Source organism: Zingiber officinale, chromosome 1B (assembly GCF_018446385.1).
Source record: "Zingiber officinale cultivar Zhangliang chromosome 1B, Zo_v1.1, whole genome shotgun sequence".
NCBI lineage: Eukaryota > Viridiplantae > Streptophyta > Magnoliopsida > Zingiberales > Zingiberaceae > Zingiber > Zingiber officinale.
Window position 1 is genome coordinate 29,357,672 of NC_055986.1, and position 19,288 is coordinate 29,376,959.

A 19,288-nucleotide genomic window follows, 5' to 3' on the forward strand; every position below is an offset into this window, starting at 1 on the left:
AACTGGGAGTATAACTAGAAGAAATGAAACGATGTTAAATTACATTCTTGAGGTTGAGTTATTTGATGTTTGGGGAATTGATTTCATGGGACCTTTCCCTCTTTCATATGGGAATAGGTATATTCTTGTGGCAGTAGATTATGTGTCCAAATGGGTGGAAGCTGTGGCAACTCCTACATGCGATGCGAAAACAGTTATCAAATTATTTAGGAGTATTATCTTTCCAAGATTTGGGGTGCCAAAGGCAGTCATTAGTGATGGAGGATCACATTTTATAGAGAAACAGTTTGAAAACTTACTTAGAAGATATGGAGTGAAGCATAAAGTAGCAACACCTTATCATCCTCAAACTAATGGGCAAGCTGAGATATCTAACCGGGAAATTAAGTCCATATTGGAAAAGACTGTATCTACCTCAAGAAAGGATTGGGCGTTGAAATTAGATGATGCTTTATGGGCATATCGAACTGCTTATAAAACTCCTATTGGGATGACCCCATTTCGATTAGTTTATGGTAAGCCTTGCCATCTTCCAGTTGAACTAGAACATAAGGCTTATTGGGCAATTGCAAATTTGAATATGGATTTAAAGGAAGCAGGGGAGAAAAGGAAGCTTCAATTGAACGAACTTGATGAATTAAGGATGGATGCATATGAGCATGCTAAATCTTACAAAGAAAGGACGAAGAAATGGCACGATCAACACATTCTTCGTAAAGACTTTAATGTAGGAGATTTGGTTTTGTTGTTCAATTCAAAATTAAAACTTTTTCCTGGGAAGCTTAAGTCAAGGTGGACGGGTCCATATGAGGTAAAGAAGGTTTACCCTTTTGGAGCTGTAGACATTTGGAACAAAGATTTTGGGATAAGTAAGGTAAATGGTCAACGTCTGAAAAAATATATTCATGGTACGAAGATAGAAGAGGTACAAAGGCTGTATTTTTCTGAACCCCGCTCTCCAGATTGAACTCTTTTAGCTAGTATAAATTCATTTTGTTGGTTTTTACTTGTTTTTGATTTGGTTTTCAGGTCTAGGTGCAAGACAAAACCCGGCCGTGTGCTATACACGGCCAGGCAAAGGTTGCAGGGAAGGGAAGTGCTGGGGCCGTGTCACCCAAACACGGCCGTGTAAAGAATCCCGAGGAGAAAGATGGAGAGGCCGTGTCCCAGACACGGCCGTGCGAAGAAACCCGTGAAAGAAGAGGTTTAGGCCGTGTCCCAGACACGGCCCGTGTCTGGAATCCAGAGAAGAAAGGGAAGGGGGCTGTGTCACAGACACGGCCGTGCGATGAGAAATGAACATGGCCGTGTGATATCACACGGCCTGATCCACATCTTTTTAAGGAATTAGGGCACGGGGTGTGGGGCGGCACACGGCCGTGTACCGCCGCTTGTTCCCTTTTCCTACCTTCCCATTTCTAAAGGTTTAAACTACTTCTTCTAATTTTTCCTTCTCATTCTTCTTTAGGAGATTTGATTTTCTTTCATGGAAAACGTGATTGAGGAGATTTCGGCCACAAGAAAAGGGAAGGAGAAGGTGGTTGCAAGAAAGGAGAGGAATGTTTGCTTTAAAGGTATTTCTAATGACTTTGGTATTGTTTTCTCTAGTGATGAGCAGCGGTATAGATATTCTTCTTTATGTAAACGACCTCTTTTGGGCACTAGGTTTCTTGATGTTGAAACTTTAGAAACTTTGGGGTTTAAGGATGATTTAGTTTGGCTATTTGAAAGGATAGGATGGAGTGGTTTAGTGAACATGAAATATCCTACTTATCCTAGAATTGTTTTTGAATTTTTAAGCTCAATAGAGGTTGATAATGTTCAAGGTGGGGGGAAGTGTAAATTTCGTTTGTTTAATGAAAGTTATGAATGGACGTTGGGAGATTTTAATACTTGTTATGAATTGCCAAAGAATGAGCTGTGTGTGATTTTGCCCCAATTTGAGAATTCACATTTTTGGCAACAAATTTCTGAACAACCGCTATTTGATCCTCATAATTCTAGAGTTTCCCAAATTATCAATCCTATTTTTAAATATACTTACTTATTCATGAAAAACACTGTATTTGGAAGGGAGGATAAAGAGGGATCAGTAAGACTCGTAGATTTGTATTGTTTGTGGGCAATGGTCGGAAATGTTCAAATTAATTCTGGTTATTTCTTTCTTAAACATTTGGCAAAATTAGGGAAATCGAATTCTACCAGTGGAGAGTTCTTGTACATTGGATTTGAATTCATGTTTAGCAATGAAAATGATTAAGCATGAAGAGCATGGATTTAGTTTAGTCATTAAAAATGGTTTCCCTTTAAAATTGCCCAATCATGATTTTACTACAATTCATAATAAAGAGAATTGGTGTTTAAAGTTAGCTAGGCAACAATCTAGAGCTTTGTCATCTTTTACTCCAAGAAATGTTTCTAAGGGCAACCAAGAGATTCATAGTTTTATGTTTCAAGAACTTAATTCTGCTTTAAAGAATATTCATAGTGATTTAGATTCAACTTATGAATTTCTTGAGAATAAGAAGCTTATGGAGGAGGAACTATTTAAAAAGTTACAAGATTGTTTTAAGAGTGAGAGAGAATTGTGTGATAAGATTTCTAAAATGATGAATGCTTATAAGGCTAAAATGGAATTTCATGAAGATCTTAGAGGTTTTATGAGATATGTGCAGGATGATATTGATAAATTGTTTGAGTATCATAATTTTTTCAGAAACGAAGTTAAATGGTTTGTTAAAGATTTTGCATTTCTCTTCCCTGATTTTCCTGATTTTCCACCTCCTCCACCATATTGATTTCATCGGGACGATGAAAAGTTTAAGTCTGGGGGGGTGTCATGTACTGTTTAGTTTGGTTTTCATTTTCAGTTTTTAGTTTTTGTTAGTTTTTCATGTTGGTTCTTATTTTCATTGCTTGTGTTGCTTTATTTTGCTTGTTTTTGAAATAATCATGAAAAAAATTTGAGAACATCAATCTTCACTTATATGCTTTCTTGGATTCAAGTGAAATGTTAGCACGATTATTGTCTTGATTCATGATGTTCGAATGATGCCAGTAGTAAACTTTGTGTAGTTCCTTTTTCTATCTTGGGAAGCATTAATAAGCTAGAATCTTATGGTGATGAGTTTTGGTTTTGGTTCAACCTTAAGGATTTTATCTTCACTACACTTGTGCCTGATGCTTGAATAGTTGATGTCATTGAAATAGTCATGATTCATCTTGTTTGCTTAGTACTTGGTTTCCATGGTGATTTCTCAACTTTCATTTTGGTTACTGGATGAGGCTCAAATCATTAAAGCTCATTTGGAAAAATTAAAATATCCCAACATGTGTGCTAAAAGTACATTTGTGAATAAGTTTTGCACAATGCCAACGAAAAAAAAATAAAAAATAAAAAATAAGGGATATAAAAAACAGTTGTCATGAGTGGAATCTAGCAAGTCACCCCTTTGAGACCGAGTTAGGTTACTGGGGAAATGACTGTTTAGCTTCCCTTGAGATTGAGCACACCTTTGAGACCTTGGGTTAGTTGAGAAATATGAACCAAGTGAACGGTGAGTAAGTGCCTATCACTTGTTACTTGTCTTTCACTGTAAACATTAGGAATTCAAATTTGATGACGACTTGACTAGGACATGGATTGAAACTTGAAGGGTGTTGAGTTACTTTTACACTGTGCACAAGATTCTTATGCTTGAACCATACTTTACTTGTTTCTATGATCATGCTTGTTAATGAAACTTTTTGATAGAGTTAGGAAAGTGCACTAGGTTTTATGAATGTATTGTAGAACATATGAATTTAGACTGCGACATTTTACTTGAGGACAAGCAAAGGTTTAAGTCTGGGGGTGTGATGTGCGTAGATTATATACTCTTTTATGCATGTTTTTAAACACATTTACATACTTTGAGCATGCTTGATCTATGCATTTTTATACTTCCAGCTTTCCTTTTAGCATATTTACTCTTTTGGTTCGGCGATCTGCTTTTTGTGCATTTTCTGTACACATGAGTCGATTTGGTGAAGAATTTACATCTTTGGGCAAGCCTTGGAGGAAACAAAGGGAGAAAGCACCAGGTCGTGTACCTCACACGGCCCTGCACTGGTATGGAGCTCGGGCCGTGTGGAGTTTGGCACCAACAGAAGAGGAAGATGACATGACCGTGTGAACCACACACTGCTGTGTCAAGATTTGAAGCCAACCAAAGCAGAAGCCTTACATGGCCGTGTGGATCTACACGGCCGTGTGAGGTTTCCATAGACCAAGCAGGCTGTGGCCGTGTGCACCACACGGCCGTGTAGCATTTCCAGAGAGCAGAAGGTTCTAGCTTTGGCAGAGGAGGAACTGGACATGGCCGTGTGAATCTCACAAGGCCGTGTCACGGGGCCGTGTGGCGCCCAATTCCCTCATCTATTTAAACCCTCCTTCATGAATTGAAAGGGGATCTCTTCCCCTTGGGGAGAAGGCAAGATTTGGTGGTTTCCTTCCATTCTTGGGAGGATTTCTGGGCGATTCTAAGGGAATTCTTGACGATTTCGACTCCGGAGCGAGGATTGGATCCGAAGACGAGGCTTCTTCATAGATAAGTCTTCTCTTTCTCCCTTTTCTTGGTTTCTTGGATTGGGGATTTAAGAAATGCTTGTAATCTTTATTTCTTCGGGTATTTTTCCTCGATTCATGGAGTAGATCTTGTATTCTAGGATTAAGGGAGTATTTGTATGATGGATTGATGTAATCTCTTATGTATTTGCCATTTTCTTGTTTCAATGACATTGTCTTGCTTGTATCAATTAGATCTTGAATCATTAATGGTGATTTGTGCTTAATTCTCATTCTTGATTGATTGTTTGGATTTCTTGTGGATTTTGTAAAGATAAACTCTCACTCGATCATCCGAGGGATCCACGTGACAGGTGCAAGCCCGTGTAAGGACGTTTGAGAGATAATCTTGAAGAGGAAATAGGAACATTCAAGAGAGAAGGATGGATTTTGAGATTAGTTTCTTGTATTTTGATAGATTAATAAGTTGTGGGCTTCTATGTTGATATCCGAGGAAGGCATAGTAATAGGTGCGCTTCTGTGTAAGGACAACATAGGTTCACGTCTAATTGATCATATTTAGATACATTTCTCAGTCCTTAGCCGGTTATCTATTGCAAGAGAGAACCGACAACTTTCTACAAGTGTTGGGCAATTGAGGGATAAGAATTGGTGAACCATTTACATTCAAGAAATCTTACAAAGAAACCGAAACTCCTAAAATCTCCCTTATTCATAACCCAAAACATTAAACTCTTGTTAGTTGATCTATAATATTAGATTTGTTTAACTTCACTTTGCATTTAAAACGATTGGATAGTTGTTTAGCTAATTCGCATTGAGACATTTCTAGTGCTTATTCCAGTCCCTGTGGATACGATAATCTTTTATATTGCTTGCGACATTTCCGTACACTTGCGGAGAGCGAACAACGCGAAAAAGCGGTTTTCGCGGCCCGAATAACCCAACAGTGGTATCAGAGCCACGTGCAATGACTTGTACAAGTTCGTTTGTATTTTTATGAAAAATATACCTTCTGTGATTTTCTTTAAAAATTGAGTTTTTAGAGTTTTTATGAATAATTTTTCCGTAGAAGCGAAGCACAAGTGTCTCGGCACTTGTAGGCTTCGGCTACCGGAAAGTTTTCTTTTAAACGGCTTCGTTTTGCCCCAAATCTGTTTGGGACAGTGGGGTCGGGTGCCATTAGATCGCAAAGGAGCAACTCACGATGGTTAGATCGTGGGTAGGGGCATTTCCCCTAACCCCGCAAGGGAATTTGCTCCGCGATTGCACCCGAAATCGCTAAAAACTAACCCGCCGGGAAGATTTTTCCTTAGCGGCAATGTCTCAACCTAAATCATTTTGGGACAGCGGGTTTAGGCGTTGTTGGATCGCAAAGGAACCCTCGCGATGGTTATATCGCGGGTAGGGGCGCTGCCCCTGGGCCCCGCAAGGGGATCCGTTCCGCGATTGCGCCAGAAACCGCTAAATGGGACCGCCGGGAAATTTTACTCATAAAAATTGTAAAATTTTTTTTTAAATTACAGAAAAATTATGAAAAATATATAATTTTGAATTATATATTAATTTGTGATAGTCATGGCCCAAAATACCCAATAAGATTGGATTTGTGTTGTAATTCATAATATGGCCTGCGTGCCGTCATATGATTGTGTGTGCTGTATTTTTATTTTTTTCCCACGGCCTGCGCGTCGTGCCTTTCTTTTATTCTGGTTGTAAATTAGATTTAGACTTGAATGTAACTCGAGTTTCAAATTGTAATGTACAAATTGGAGCGGTGGAGGGTCCACACGAGACGGAGTTCCGAGGCGGGCACGAGCAACACAAGGTGGTCAAAGGGAGGAGCTTGGAGAAGCTGTTGACCCTAGGTTGACCATTCGATCTTCTCATTGGCTTGAGAAGATCGTAGTAGGGTCATGACTAAATCACAAATAGATTAATTAGTTAATTACTTATGTATATGATGCATGTTTAATAAGTAATTAATTAATTAGTGTCTTACGATTAGATTAGATCTAAGTCGTGCACATGATGCACCCTTGCGATTAGATTAGATCTAAGTCGTGCACAAGATGCATCCTTTTTCGATTAGATTAGATCTCGATCGAACCAACTCTAATGCCTAACATGCCGTGTTACCTATCACTACCTCGATCACATGTATTGTTGAATCGCCAGCGAGCAATACATATTATCTTGGTAGAGTGCGGAGGGACAATCTTGGTCCCGCCTATCAATGCATGGGTGAATATGAACTCAATTAGATTGAGTATTCCTAGTTACCGGTTGGATCGAGTCAACTATAGGCATTATTCCAACGGTTGAAAAGATAGGTCAAAATCACATCTATATTAACTCTCGGCGTATTAGCCAAAGCTAACTCGAGTTTTAATATAAATGCGGATATTGATTCTATATACAAGAGTTGCATAGAGATGTAATTGGTAATCGTTACCTATCGATCATACTAAGCCTTGGGCGTATTAGCCAAAGCTAACTCAAGGGTTAGTATGATGTGGATCTTGTCCCACAAGAATTATAGAATTCAGTGGGAGCATCATTTAATTAAAGGCCTAATTAAATGATTTTAAAAGAATATGATATTTATTTTCTGCAAATTTTTCTGTTGTAGATAACCATGACGTCAAATCACTTTCTCCCTGCGATCTGTCCTTGAGAAGGACAAGCTCAACGGAGCGAATTTCCTGGACTGATACAGGAACTTGAGAATAGTTCTCACCCAGGAGCGTAAGCTGTACGTTCTGGAGCAGCCCATTCCGGAGGCTCCTCCTGCCAATGCCCCGCGAGCCGACAAAGATGCTTATAAGAAGCATCAAGACGACGCATTAGACGTGTCCTGTCTAATGCTCGCGACCATGAACTCAGAGCTTCAGAAGCAACATGAGTTGATGGGTGCTTACGATATGGTTGAACATCTGCGTCAACTATTTCAGGGACAAGCGAGGCATGAGAGATTTGAGATCTCAAAGGCACTGTTTCAGTGCAAGATGTCAGACGGGGCTCCCGTAGGTCCTTATGTACTCAAGATGATTGGGTACATAGAGAACCTACAAAGACTAGGGTTCCCACTTGGCCAAGAGCTGGCCACTGACTTGATCTTGCAGTCCTTGCTAGATAGCTATAGTCAATTCATTCTGAACTATAACATGAACGAGATTGACAAGTCACTGCCCGAGCTACTTAGTATGTTACGAACTGCTGAGATTAACCTTAAGAAGGTTAAGCCCATTCTGATGGTCCAGAAGCACAAGGGCAAGGGCAAGCCCAAAGGTAAAGGAAAGTCCCAAACCAAGGGCAAAGGCAAGGCACTGAAGCCTGAAGGAGGGGTCGCCAAGGATGCTACCTGCTTCCACTGCGGTGAGACCGGGCACTGGAAGAGGAACTGCAAGGTATACTTGGAGGATCTTAAGAAGAAGCAAAGTGAGACTTCCACTTCAGGTATATATGTTATAGAAGTCAATCTATCTATTTCTACATCTTGGGTATTAGATACTGGATGTGCTTCTCACATTTGTATTGATGTGCAGGCGCTGAGAAATAGCAGGGCATTGACAAAGGGCGAGGTGGACCTACGAGTAGGCAATGGAGCACGGGTTGCTGCTGTTGCTGTAGGGATTTACTTTCTATCTCTGCCCTCTGGGCTTGTACTAGAGTTAGTCGATTGTTGTTATGTGCCTGCATTAACTAAGAACATAGTTTCAGTTTCTTGTTTAGACAAGAAAGGATACTCTTTTATAATAAAAGATAAATGCTGTTATGTTTATTTAAAAGATATGTTCTATTGTAGTGCACCTCTGATAAATGGACTCTACATTCTAGACCTTGAGAGCCCTATCTATAACATAAATACCAAGAGGATCAAGTCGACTGACTTGAACCAAACCTATCTCTGGCACTATCACTTAGGTCATATAAATGACAAGCGCTTATCCCAGCTCCATAAGGATGATTTGCTGGACTCATTTAGTTTTGAATCATATGAGATATGCGAGTCATGCCTACGAGGCAAGATGACCAAGACTCCCTTTAGTGGGAACAGCGAGAGAGCGACTGATTTGTTAGGACTCATACATAGTGATGTATGTGGCCCTTTCAATGTCGCTGCTAGAGGCGGTTATAGATACTTCATCACATTTACTGATGACTTCAGTTATGTGTACCTGATGACACATAAATTTGAATCCTTTGAAAAGTTCAAAGAATTCAAGAATGAAGTACAGAACCAGCTTGGCAAGAGTATTAAAATACTTCGATCAGATCGAGGTGGTGAATACTTAAGCCATGAGTTTCGTGACTATCTAGCTGAGTGTGGGATCCTATCCCAACTCACTCCTCCTGGAACACCACAGTGAAATGGTGTATCTGAAAGGAGGAATCGCACCCTATTAGATATGGTACGATCTATGATGAGTCACACAGATCTTCCAACATATCTATGGGGATATGCTCTAGACACAGCAGCTTTCATTCTCAACCAAGTTCCATCCAAGGCCGTGATAAAGACACCATATATGATATGGACTGGGAGAGATGCCCAGGTGTCTTTCATGAGGATTTGGGGTTGTGAGGCTTACGTACGACGTCAAGTCTCAGACAAGTTAGGACCCAAATCCGACAAGTGCTATTTCATTGGATATCCCAAGGAAACTAAGGGATATTACTTCTACATTCCCAGTCAGCACAAGGTAGTTGTGGCAAAGACTGGGGTCTTTGTAGAAAAGGACTTTGTTTCTAGAAAGACTAGTGGGAGTACCTTTGATCTTGAAGAAGTTCAAGATGCGAACGATAGCACTGGAGCCTCGATGGAAGTTGAACTAGAACCACAAAGTGTTGTGGATGATGTTGTTCCACAAGGAGTTGAGGAACAACAACCAGTTCAAGTAGACATACCTCTTCGCAGGTCTGATAGGGTACGTCGTCAGCCTGAGAGATATTCATTTCTCGTGTCTGACCATGATGACGTTGTGCTCATAGAGGATGAGCCCAGGAAGCTGTGATGAGACCAGATTCCGAGATATGGCGGATGGATGTCAAAAACCGCGTTTCTGAATGGAAACATACTCGAGGATGTGTACATGACACAACCTGAGGGTTTTTGTAGTTCCACAGCCATAGGATCTATCATGTATGCCATGTTATGTACTCGACCTGATGTCTCGTATGCTTTGAGCATGACGAGCAGATACCAGTCAGATCCAGGTGAAAGTCACTGGATAGCGGTCAAGAATATTCTTAAGTACTTGAGAAGAACTAAAGAATATTTCTTGATATATGGAGGCGATGATGAGCTAGCTGTAAAGGGTTACAGTGATGCTAGCTTCCAGACCGACCAGGATGATTAAAAATCGCAGTCGAGGTTCGTGTTTTGCTTGAATGGTAGTGCTATGAGCTAGCAGAGTTCACAGCAGTTCTACAACGTTTCCATCTCATTCGAGAGATTATCGATAGAGGAGATGTGAAGATTTGCAGAATACCTACAGAGGCTAACATTGCAGATCCCTTGACCAAGGCTTTGGCACAGAGAAAGCATGATGGTCACATTAGGTCTTTAGGCTTTAGAGCCTATACTGATTGGCACTAGTGCTAGTGGGAGATTGTTAGTTAGAGCCCTAGAGCCAATCATTTGATGATTGTATGGACTCATGTATATCATATTCTTGTATATTAATAAAGACATTTGATTTTGGTTATTATACTTACTTGTATTGGTGCCAAATAAACTAAGTATAATAGCGTCCTTAAGTAGAAGGTTCTCACCTATATCAATCGGTTAGTTGAACTGATAGTGAGATGATATAGGGAACACTACTCTAAATCATTCCTAGTCGAGTATTAACATTCAGGGATAATGTTAATGCAATAAGACTAGCATGTAGGTCAACTCGATGACTTGATCTCACAAGTCATGGATATGGAGATATCAAGTTGACACATGGGTATGCATTGGAGAATGTATACTAAATGACCCGCCATGAGAAAGTATCATGGATCGTTATATGAGTGTCATATACTTTCTCATGTGGCTATTAGTATGACTATTAGTTCTTTGACCTGAAGTCACCATGGATCCCTACATAAGGAGTTATGTACTTTGGTTTCGTCAAACGTCACCCGTAACAGGGTGGACTATAAAGGCGATTACTGGGTATGTAATGAATTATGCAGAGGGATGTGAGTGATGTAGATGGGATCTATCCCTCCCATATGACGGGAGAGACATCGATATTCTTGATAGAGTGAGACCACTAAGTGCATGGCCATGCCCAAATGAGTCAACATTAGATGTTGAGCTCATTTGATCGAGTGAGTCTACTTGGAGTTCAAGATTTAGATTGATTAGAGGATGACACGGTCTATGCCTCACATTGATCAATCTAGATGTCAAGGATAGAAGGACATTTGTCACATATTATGAGGAGTCACAATTAGTAGTCACAAGGTGATGTTGGATCTCAACATTTCTTGTAACTTGGGTAGCAATGATGTATTGCTAGATGCCGCTCATTGCTTATGTTTCTAAAAGAGTTTAGAAACATTGCCAACGTTACAAGAACCTATAGGGTCACACACTAAGATAATTAGATGGAGATTTGGTTCATATGATGAACCAAGAGGATTAGATTCATTTGATGAATCATATTGGATTAAGAGTAATACAAATTGGGCTAATTGAGTTGGACTCAAGTTGATTCATGTATTCAATGAGTCTAATTTAGATTATGACTCATTAAATCAACTTAATTTAATGAATTAGATTTATTATATTAAGTTAGCTTGAATCATATGGTTGGATTAGATCAACCATGAGAGAGATTTAATCAAGTTTGACTTGATTTGAGAGGAAGAGAAAAAGTCATGTTTGACTTGACTTTTTGCCACATCACTAGTGAGTTGGCAAGATGTGGACCAATAGGATTGCTCCACATCATCAATGTGTGCCACCTCATGGAGGTTACAAGCCTCCATAGCATTTAATGTGGCCGACCCACATTAAATGAGGAGGTTACACTTGTTGCCATGTCATTTAGTGAGGTGGCAAGATGTTGACCAATAGTGTTGATCCACATCATCCTAGAGTGCCACCTCATGGGGGTTACAACTCTTAATGGTCTCCACATTAATTAGAATTAATGTGGGGGGGGGGGGGTTACACCTCCTAGAGTGGCCGGCCACTTGATGGCTAAGGGGTTTTTTGAATTTCCTCTCATTGATTCATTCACTCTTCTTTTCCCTTGGGTGCTCTCTCTTCTCCTTCTCCCATTCCTTGGTCGAACACTCCATTGGTGCTAGCACACCTTGTGTTTTGGTCATCTCCTTCTACTTGTGTCCGTGTGGATACATATAGAGGTTGTCTACTTTGACAACTAGAGATCTGGCGACATCTTGGACAAGCGGGAACGCGAAGGGCTTCGCTACAAGGGTAATGATCTTAACTTTAGTGTAGATCTAAAGTTTTTACAAACTCATACAAGAAAAGGTTTTTCGAAAATTTTGTTTACGAATCTTTGCACGAGATCCATGGCTTTGGGTGACTCGGGGTTTCCGTGTCACGAAAAAGCGGTTTTCGCAGCCCGAATAACCCAACAATAACAAACTTATCTAAGTATTCTCTGAATACTCTTTTCATGAGGTCCATGAAAGTAGCTGGAGCATTTGTCACGCCAAAGGGCATGACTACGAACTCATAATGTCCGTATCTGGTCCTGAAAGTTGTCTTGGGTATGTCACCTTCTTTAACCTTCACCTGGTGGTATCCCGATCTGAGGTCTATTTTAGAGAACACTGTTGCTCCCTTTAGCTGATCGAATAGGTCATCTATCCTGCGAAGAGGATACCTGTTCTTAATTGTGACTTGGTTTAGTGCTCGGTAGTCTATACACAGGCGCATGCTCCCGTCCTTCTTCTTCACGAACAATATAGGCGCTCCCCATGGTGAGTGACTAGAGCGTATGAAGCCCTTGTTGAGCAGTTCCTGTAGTTGCTCCTAAAGTTCCTTCAGTTCTGCTGGAGCCATGCGGTAGGGTGGTTTGGAGATGGGATTTGTACCTGGAATAAGTTCTATCTCAAATTCAATCTCCCTGTCTGGTGCTAGGCCTGGTAACTCCTCAGGGAAGACTACTGGGTAGTCACATACAACTCGGACCTCCTCTAGCTTTCGGTCCTTGTCCTGACTGGTATCGACTACATGTGCTAAGAATCCCGTACATCCCGAATCAAGTAGTTTCTGTGCCTTCAGAGCTGAGAGAAACTTCTTGGCTTTTCTCCTTGGTTCTCCGATGTACCCAAACTGCACTCCTGCTTTGGGTTGGAATATAATTTTCTATTTAACGCACTCTATGGAGGTGCCATACTTGATCAGAAAGTCCATTCCCAAGATGATGTCATAGTCCGTCATATCTAGCACCATCAGATCACCAAAAAGTTCTCTGTCTGCTATTATGGCTGGCACTGCTCGAAGCCAGTGCGTGGATGCCATCATTTCTCCTGAAGGTAGTGTCATCAGAAACTGACCACTGAGTACCTCTGGAGATATTGCCAGCTTATCGGCGAATGTCCTGGATATATAGGAATGGGTTGCCCCAGTATCGAATAAGACAGTTGCACTTTGCTTTAAAATACTGATCCGACCTGTAACAACTATCAAGGCATTCACTACATCCTCTCTGGTGAGTGAGTAGATCCTCACGTTCTTCGTGGCTGAGGGGGCTTCTAGTTTGCCCTGACTGATGTGTGGACCATCTATAGCAGCCTGTATCTGATGTAGTTGTGCTGGGTTACCTCCGTACTGGATCAGCTGTGATGGAGGGAAACTGGTCTTGTTTGGGCATTGCTTAGCCATGTGCCCTTCTTGGCCACATTCGAAGCATCCTCGTGTGCCCTTGCGACAAACTCCTGGGTGGAATTTCCCACAAGTAGAACACTTGGGATAGCTAGGTTGTTTACTAGCTGGTCCTCCTTTTGGGTAACTCCCTGATTTGCGTTTGTGACTAGAGTTCCCTTTCTAGTTGGAGCTATGGCCCTAGTGTTTCTGAGTACCCGATCCTCCTTGGCCCTTAGACTCTGAAATGGCTTGCTTCTGTTGTTTGATGTTGTTTTGGTAATGCTTGGTGGTTAGAGCACTACTTACCAATTTTTCAGTAGTTTGCGGCCTATGAACGCTGCTGGCCACATTCATCGCTATTTCCGGCCTTAGCATTTTAAGCATCAACCGGACTTGTTCTCTCTCAGTACTGACTAGTTCAAGGCATAGACGAGCCAGTCTATTGAACTTCTTCACGGCCTCCTCAACTGAAAGGTTACCGTGATGAAATTCAGTGAACTCGTCGTAGTGGCAGTTTGTGACCCGCATGTGAAAGAACTCCTCAAAAAATTCTCTCTCGAAGTCAGCCCATGTCATCTGGTTCACTGGGCGCTTCGCTTTAATCTTCTCCCACCACATACGTGCGTCTCCTGTAAAGAAGAAAGAGGCGCATTTCACCTTTTCATGCTCTGGCCAGTCCAGAAGCTCCATCGTACTCTCTAGTGTCTTGAACTTGGCTTAGGCATCCCATGGTTCACTGATGCCTGAGAAATTCTCTGGCTTGATCTTCTACCACTGGATCAGATAGGCTTCCCTCTTTGCCCCTGCTGCTGGGGCCACTGGTGCTGCAGGTTGGACTGGTGGAACCTCTATCACTATTGGGGTTGCTATGTTAGGTTCTGGAGTGACAGTGGGGGTGTTCTGCTGATTAGCCCTTAGGGTGGCTATCTCCTGTTGCTGTTCAGCTAGTTGCTTCTGTAACTGAGCCACTACCTCTGTAAGGTTTGGGGGAGGAACTAAGCTGCCTGCCTCATGCTGGGGCTCAGTAGTTGGTGTCTTTCTAGTTGGGCGTCCTGGTACCATTTTCTAGAGGAATAAAGGACATACATAACTAATACAATCATATTTGCATATCTATTATTACCATGTTAGATGCTATCATATATAAACATGCTTTAGTTATCTATAAACATAAAAGCAAGAAACATAAATAAAGTGAGAGATATTCTTACTTGGAAGCTGCAGGTTCAATGCTGATGTGTGTGTGAAGGAGGTATGGAACCTCGCTCTGATACCACTTTGTAACGACCCGCCTTCTACTGACTAGGTTGTAAGGCCGGGGGTTACATTATGCAAACTATTCTTATGCAGAAAGGAGCTGAACTAATTTAAAATTATACTATTTGCTATAAAATCTGAAGTTTATATTCGGGACATATTTCTAAAATTATACATATGCTAAAGAAGGGAGCTTAATTTTCTATTTGGTCGAAAACTAAAGTTAGGCGCTTTTGGCTGAAATCATACATTCCAATCGATTGACTGATCGATTAGAGTTGTTTGATCGATCCACTGATCGACTCAACTCGCTACTGTGCACGGGGTCAAGTCTGAATCGATCGGCTAATCGATCCAGCCTGGCCAATCGATCCGATGGTCGATTCAGAGGCTCTCTGTTCGCAGGAATTTAAATTCCCGATCGATTGGCTGATCGATCCATGGCCGATCGATCAGCTGATCGACCCATCAGCTCTCTGTACGTGACAGATCGCACTTCAATTGATCGATTGAACTATCGAGGCTCCCCAATCGATCATCTAATCGCCTCACTAGCGTTTTGTACGCGGGGACTTCTCCCAATCAATCGGCTGATCGACTGAGGACTGCTCAATCGATCGGCTGATCGATTGGGTTACTGATTTCCGCAGAAATCAGACCCAACCTCATACAGAACTTTCAGAAATTCACCACAACCACCACACTACTACTGGGCATGCCATTACTCATGGTTAGCTATCTACTATCATGACAAATAACAATCTAAGCATAACATAGTGCATACTCTCATGAAACAAGACACTTGACATCTAAAAGTGCAGAAAAGTAAATACTATATGAAGTACTAAGTTCTTAATTTCCTAGTTCCCCCAAGGATCTTTATTCCAAGTTCCTGCCCACACACACATCTTCATCGCTGCCTCCAGCCTCCGCTATCCCATCTTTCCTTTACCTTTATCTGTAGTATAAGGAAAATGCAACTGTAAGCTTGGGAGCTTAGTAAGAAACCATCTACCTTACAAAAACATGCATTTGCAGAAATCATGCTTTTTAAAAGATGCTATGATGATATGCAAGCTGAGAATCATACTGGAAATGCTAAATCATGGCACATGAGCATGTAAATCATGGCAATCAAGAACTAAACATAGAGCTATCTGCTATATCAATAGAAAACTGAACTGAAGCTAAGCTGAATTCACTTATCTATTTTGTGAAACATCTGTACTTGCTGTGCGCGCATCCCTAACTAGGCCCGAGGTAGCAAGTCCCGAATCTAGTAGGGTTACTAGGTTATCTAAACCTAGGGACGACTATGGGAGCCCAACCCAAGGACAACTGAAGTCCAGTACAGTGCCACTGATAAAGTAAAATACTGTTTATAACTGATTTATCATATCTTTCTTTTTACTCGGTTATCTAAACCTAGAGCTTGGTTAGCTGAACCTAGAGGCGACTATGGAAGACCACCCATTGGACCATAGTCCCATATAACCGAAGCAAGGCTATGTATGCTATTTAAAAATGCATCTAGGCATTTAACTGAACTATTAAAACACCTATTGTAGCATATAACTGTATTAGGCATTTTATCGAGCACCTGGTGTGCTCTAACTCTACATATGGCTGCACTATGAATATAATCGCGAACTATAGACATAAAAACATGCGATTAGATACTATACTGCAGGTGAGGGGTTACTTACATCCTGCGCTAGATTTTCTTACAATCCGATCGCTAGATTTCTGAAGAAGAGGATCTCTTCGACGATCTTCTTACGCCTACGCGTTCTTCTCGCGGAGAGGAACGTCTTCATGCCAGAATTATCGTCGGAAAGTGCTCCTACGATCCTAGGGGCGGAACCCTAGGCTTCTTGGGTTTGGTCGCCAAGAGGAAGAGGAGAAGGAAGGGTTTCGGCGGTGAGGGTTTGAGGGAGAAGAGAATTACCGATCAAAAATAACAACTCTCCACTTAATTTCCCTATTTATATTAACTAATTAATACACCCCAACTAAATCTTAAATATAATTGTTCTCCTCTTCTTTCAGCACACCTCTGTTGGGGCCCCTTGGTTACTAGAATCACCCTATATGTCATAGAGTCCATAGGTCTCGGGTTCGATTCCCGCTTAGGCTATTTTACATTTTTGTTTATTTTTGCTACTTCTGCTACTCCAAAAATTCCATAAAAATATTCTAAAATTCTAGAAAAATAATAGAATATTTCTAAAATTAATTTGAGAATTTTCGGGCGTTACAGATATACTCTATGAGAGTTTTGAACTCTTGTTGCATGAGTCTGTCTCATCTTTTACCATTACACTATATCCCAAGGGAAGTGAAGAGGGTTTTCGGAGTGTAGCGCGCAAGAAATGAAGGAGGTTGCGAAGAGAGGGAAGGTTCAGCATTTGAGGGGTGATTAATTTGTTTACTGTTTAGTCCCATATTGCTTGTGCATGGTGAGCTTCCTACAACGGACATTATAAATTGGTTCAGGGTTGCATCATAATAAAACATGCAGATGCGTGATAAGAACAAAGTGAATTATTCTTTCACCTTTTTTTTAAAGAATACCGTGTACTTTTCACTAAAAACAACATACATTAATTTTTTAAGAGTCATGACAAATTGCAAGTTAAATTTGTTCCTAACAATTTTATATTAATTATTTCATTTGTAAGAGTTATAATGTTTTATATATTTAATTTTATCTCATATTTTTATTTTTTTGTAAATTAGATATTTTTGGTCCTATAGAAGTTTGCACTAATTATTTGCATATATTTGAAAAGTACACCGACTATTAGGATATATTTTGAAAGTAAAGATGAAGTGTGGTGGACAACTAAGCATCATGAGTGTTCTTCAAATATCATGGTTGTACGATATACTTTGTGAGAGTATTGATTGCATGAGTCAACATCATGGGTGGTTCAAATATCGTGGTGGTATCCCAACAGAAGAGAAGAGGGTTTACAGAGCCTCGCTCAAGTAAGGAAGGAGGATGCGAAGAGAGGGAAGGTTCGATGTTTGAGGGGTGATTAATTTGGCTAGCATTTATTGCCACATTGCTCCTGCTTGGTGAGTTTCCTACTTGGACATTGTAAATTGGTTCAGGGTTGCTTCATAATAAAACATGCAGTTGTGTGATAGGAATAAAGTAAATTATTCTTTCACCTATTACTAAAGAATACCGTGTGCCTATCACTAAAAACAACATACATTAATTTTTGATAGAGCTCCTTTTACAAAGGAGCCCTAATAAATTATATGTTAAATTTTTCCTAACAATTTTTAAATTAATTATTTTAGTTGTAAGAGCTATAATGTTTTATATATTTAATTTTATCTCAATTTTTTTTATTATTTTAGATTAATTATTAGGGTACAGATGGAGTGTGGTGGATGACTCAATATCATGAGTGTGGTTCAAATATTGTGGTTGTATAATATACTTTGAAATAGTTTTGATTGCATGAGTCAACATCATGGGTGGTTCAAATATCGTGAATGTATGATATACTTAGTGAGAGTTTCGAACTCTTGTTATATGAGTCTGTCTAATCTGTTACCATTACATTGTATCGCAAGGGAAGAGAAAAGGATTTACGGAGACTAGCGATGGGGTAAGGAAGGAGGATGTGAAGAGAGTGAATGTTCAGCATTTGAGGGGTGATTAATTTGGCTAATGTTTAGTCCCACATTGTAACGACCCAAAATTCCTCGTTACGAGTCCTAATAGTACGTAAAAATATTTAGAAATGCTTTAGAAAAATTCTACAGATTTTTAGAAATTTTTAGAGTATTTTTATGTAATTTTTGGAGGTCGTTTGGTATTTTTACTAAATGAAAGAAGTTTCGACAAAAATAATGTCCAAGCCGAGATTTGAACCGGAGACCTCCGACCGAGCCAACTCTTAAGTGAATCTAGCTGACCAAGTGTACCAGCGAGCGTAGCTGATTAAAGAAGGAGCAAAAATCTGTTTAAGCAGTAGTTGAGGAATAGGAAATAAATTGAAATAAAAAGGGGCGGCTGAGGAATCGAACCCGTGACCTCTGACGCGGTCAAGATTTAGCAAAGTCCCAGCTAACGTTGCCGATTAAAAAGGGGAATGAAATTTATTTAAGTAATAGTTAATAGGAAACAGAAAATAAATGGGAATAAAAGGCTACTGAGGAATCGAACCCGCGACCGGCGAATCCGGTGGACCAAGACTCCAAGCGGACGGATCAATTTAGAAAAGATAGAAAAATTTATTTAAGGAGTTAACAGAAATATTAAGTTATAAAAAGGGATAAGTTGATGCTCTATTTTCCTGTGACCTAAACCATTCTCTCCTTCTCTTCTACGTGCGACGGCGGAGCTCGGGAAGAAAACAAAAGGGAGTTAGGGCATCGTCTCCGGCGGCCAACCAAGGTCCTAGAAGCCCTTCTTGTTCGGTTGTGAGTCTAAGGAGCAAGGTAAGTGCTTCCTCACCTGCAGTAGAGTAGTTTCGGATTCATGTGTTCTTGATTTCCGACGCATGCATGCCGCAAAGATTAATGATTTTGAAGATTTCCTGCCGTGGGTTTCATAAAGAAGACGAGAAGAGGTTTTAATTAATTTGAATATGTGGTTTAGT

General features: G+C 40.5%; 2 non-coding genes and 1 pseudogene across 2 annotated transcripts; 2 read left to right on the forward strand and 1 right to left on the reverse strand.

The window, feature by feature from the left end:
• LOC122036279 overlaps positions 1-13,064 on the reverse strand; it is a 148,743-nt pseudogene extending 135,679 nt beyond the window's left edge.
• A 4,121-nt stretch (positions 13,065-17,185) lies between these two features.
• LOC121993246 lies at positions 17,186-17,303 on the forward strand. Its single transcript, XR_006115140.1, has one exon. It is a non-coding gene; the product is annotated as a U5 spliceosomal RNA (small nuclear RNA).
• Positions 17,304-17,806: 503 nt separating this feature from the next.
• On the forward strand, positions 17,807-17,924 carry LOC121993173. The gene has a single exon (XR_006115102.1). It is a non-coding gene; the product is annotated as a U5 spliceosomal RNA (small nuclear RNA).
• Positions 17,925-19,288: the final 1,364 nt, after the last annotated feature.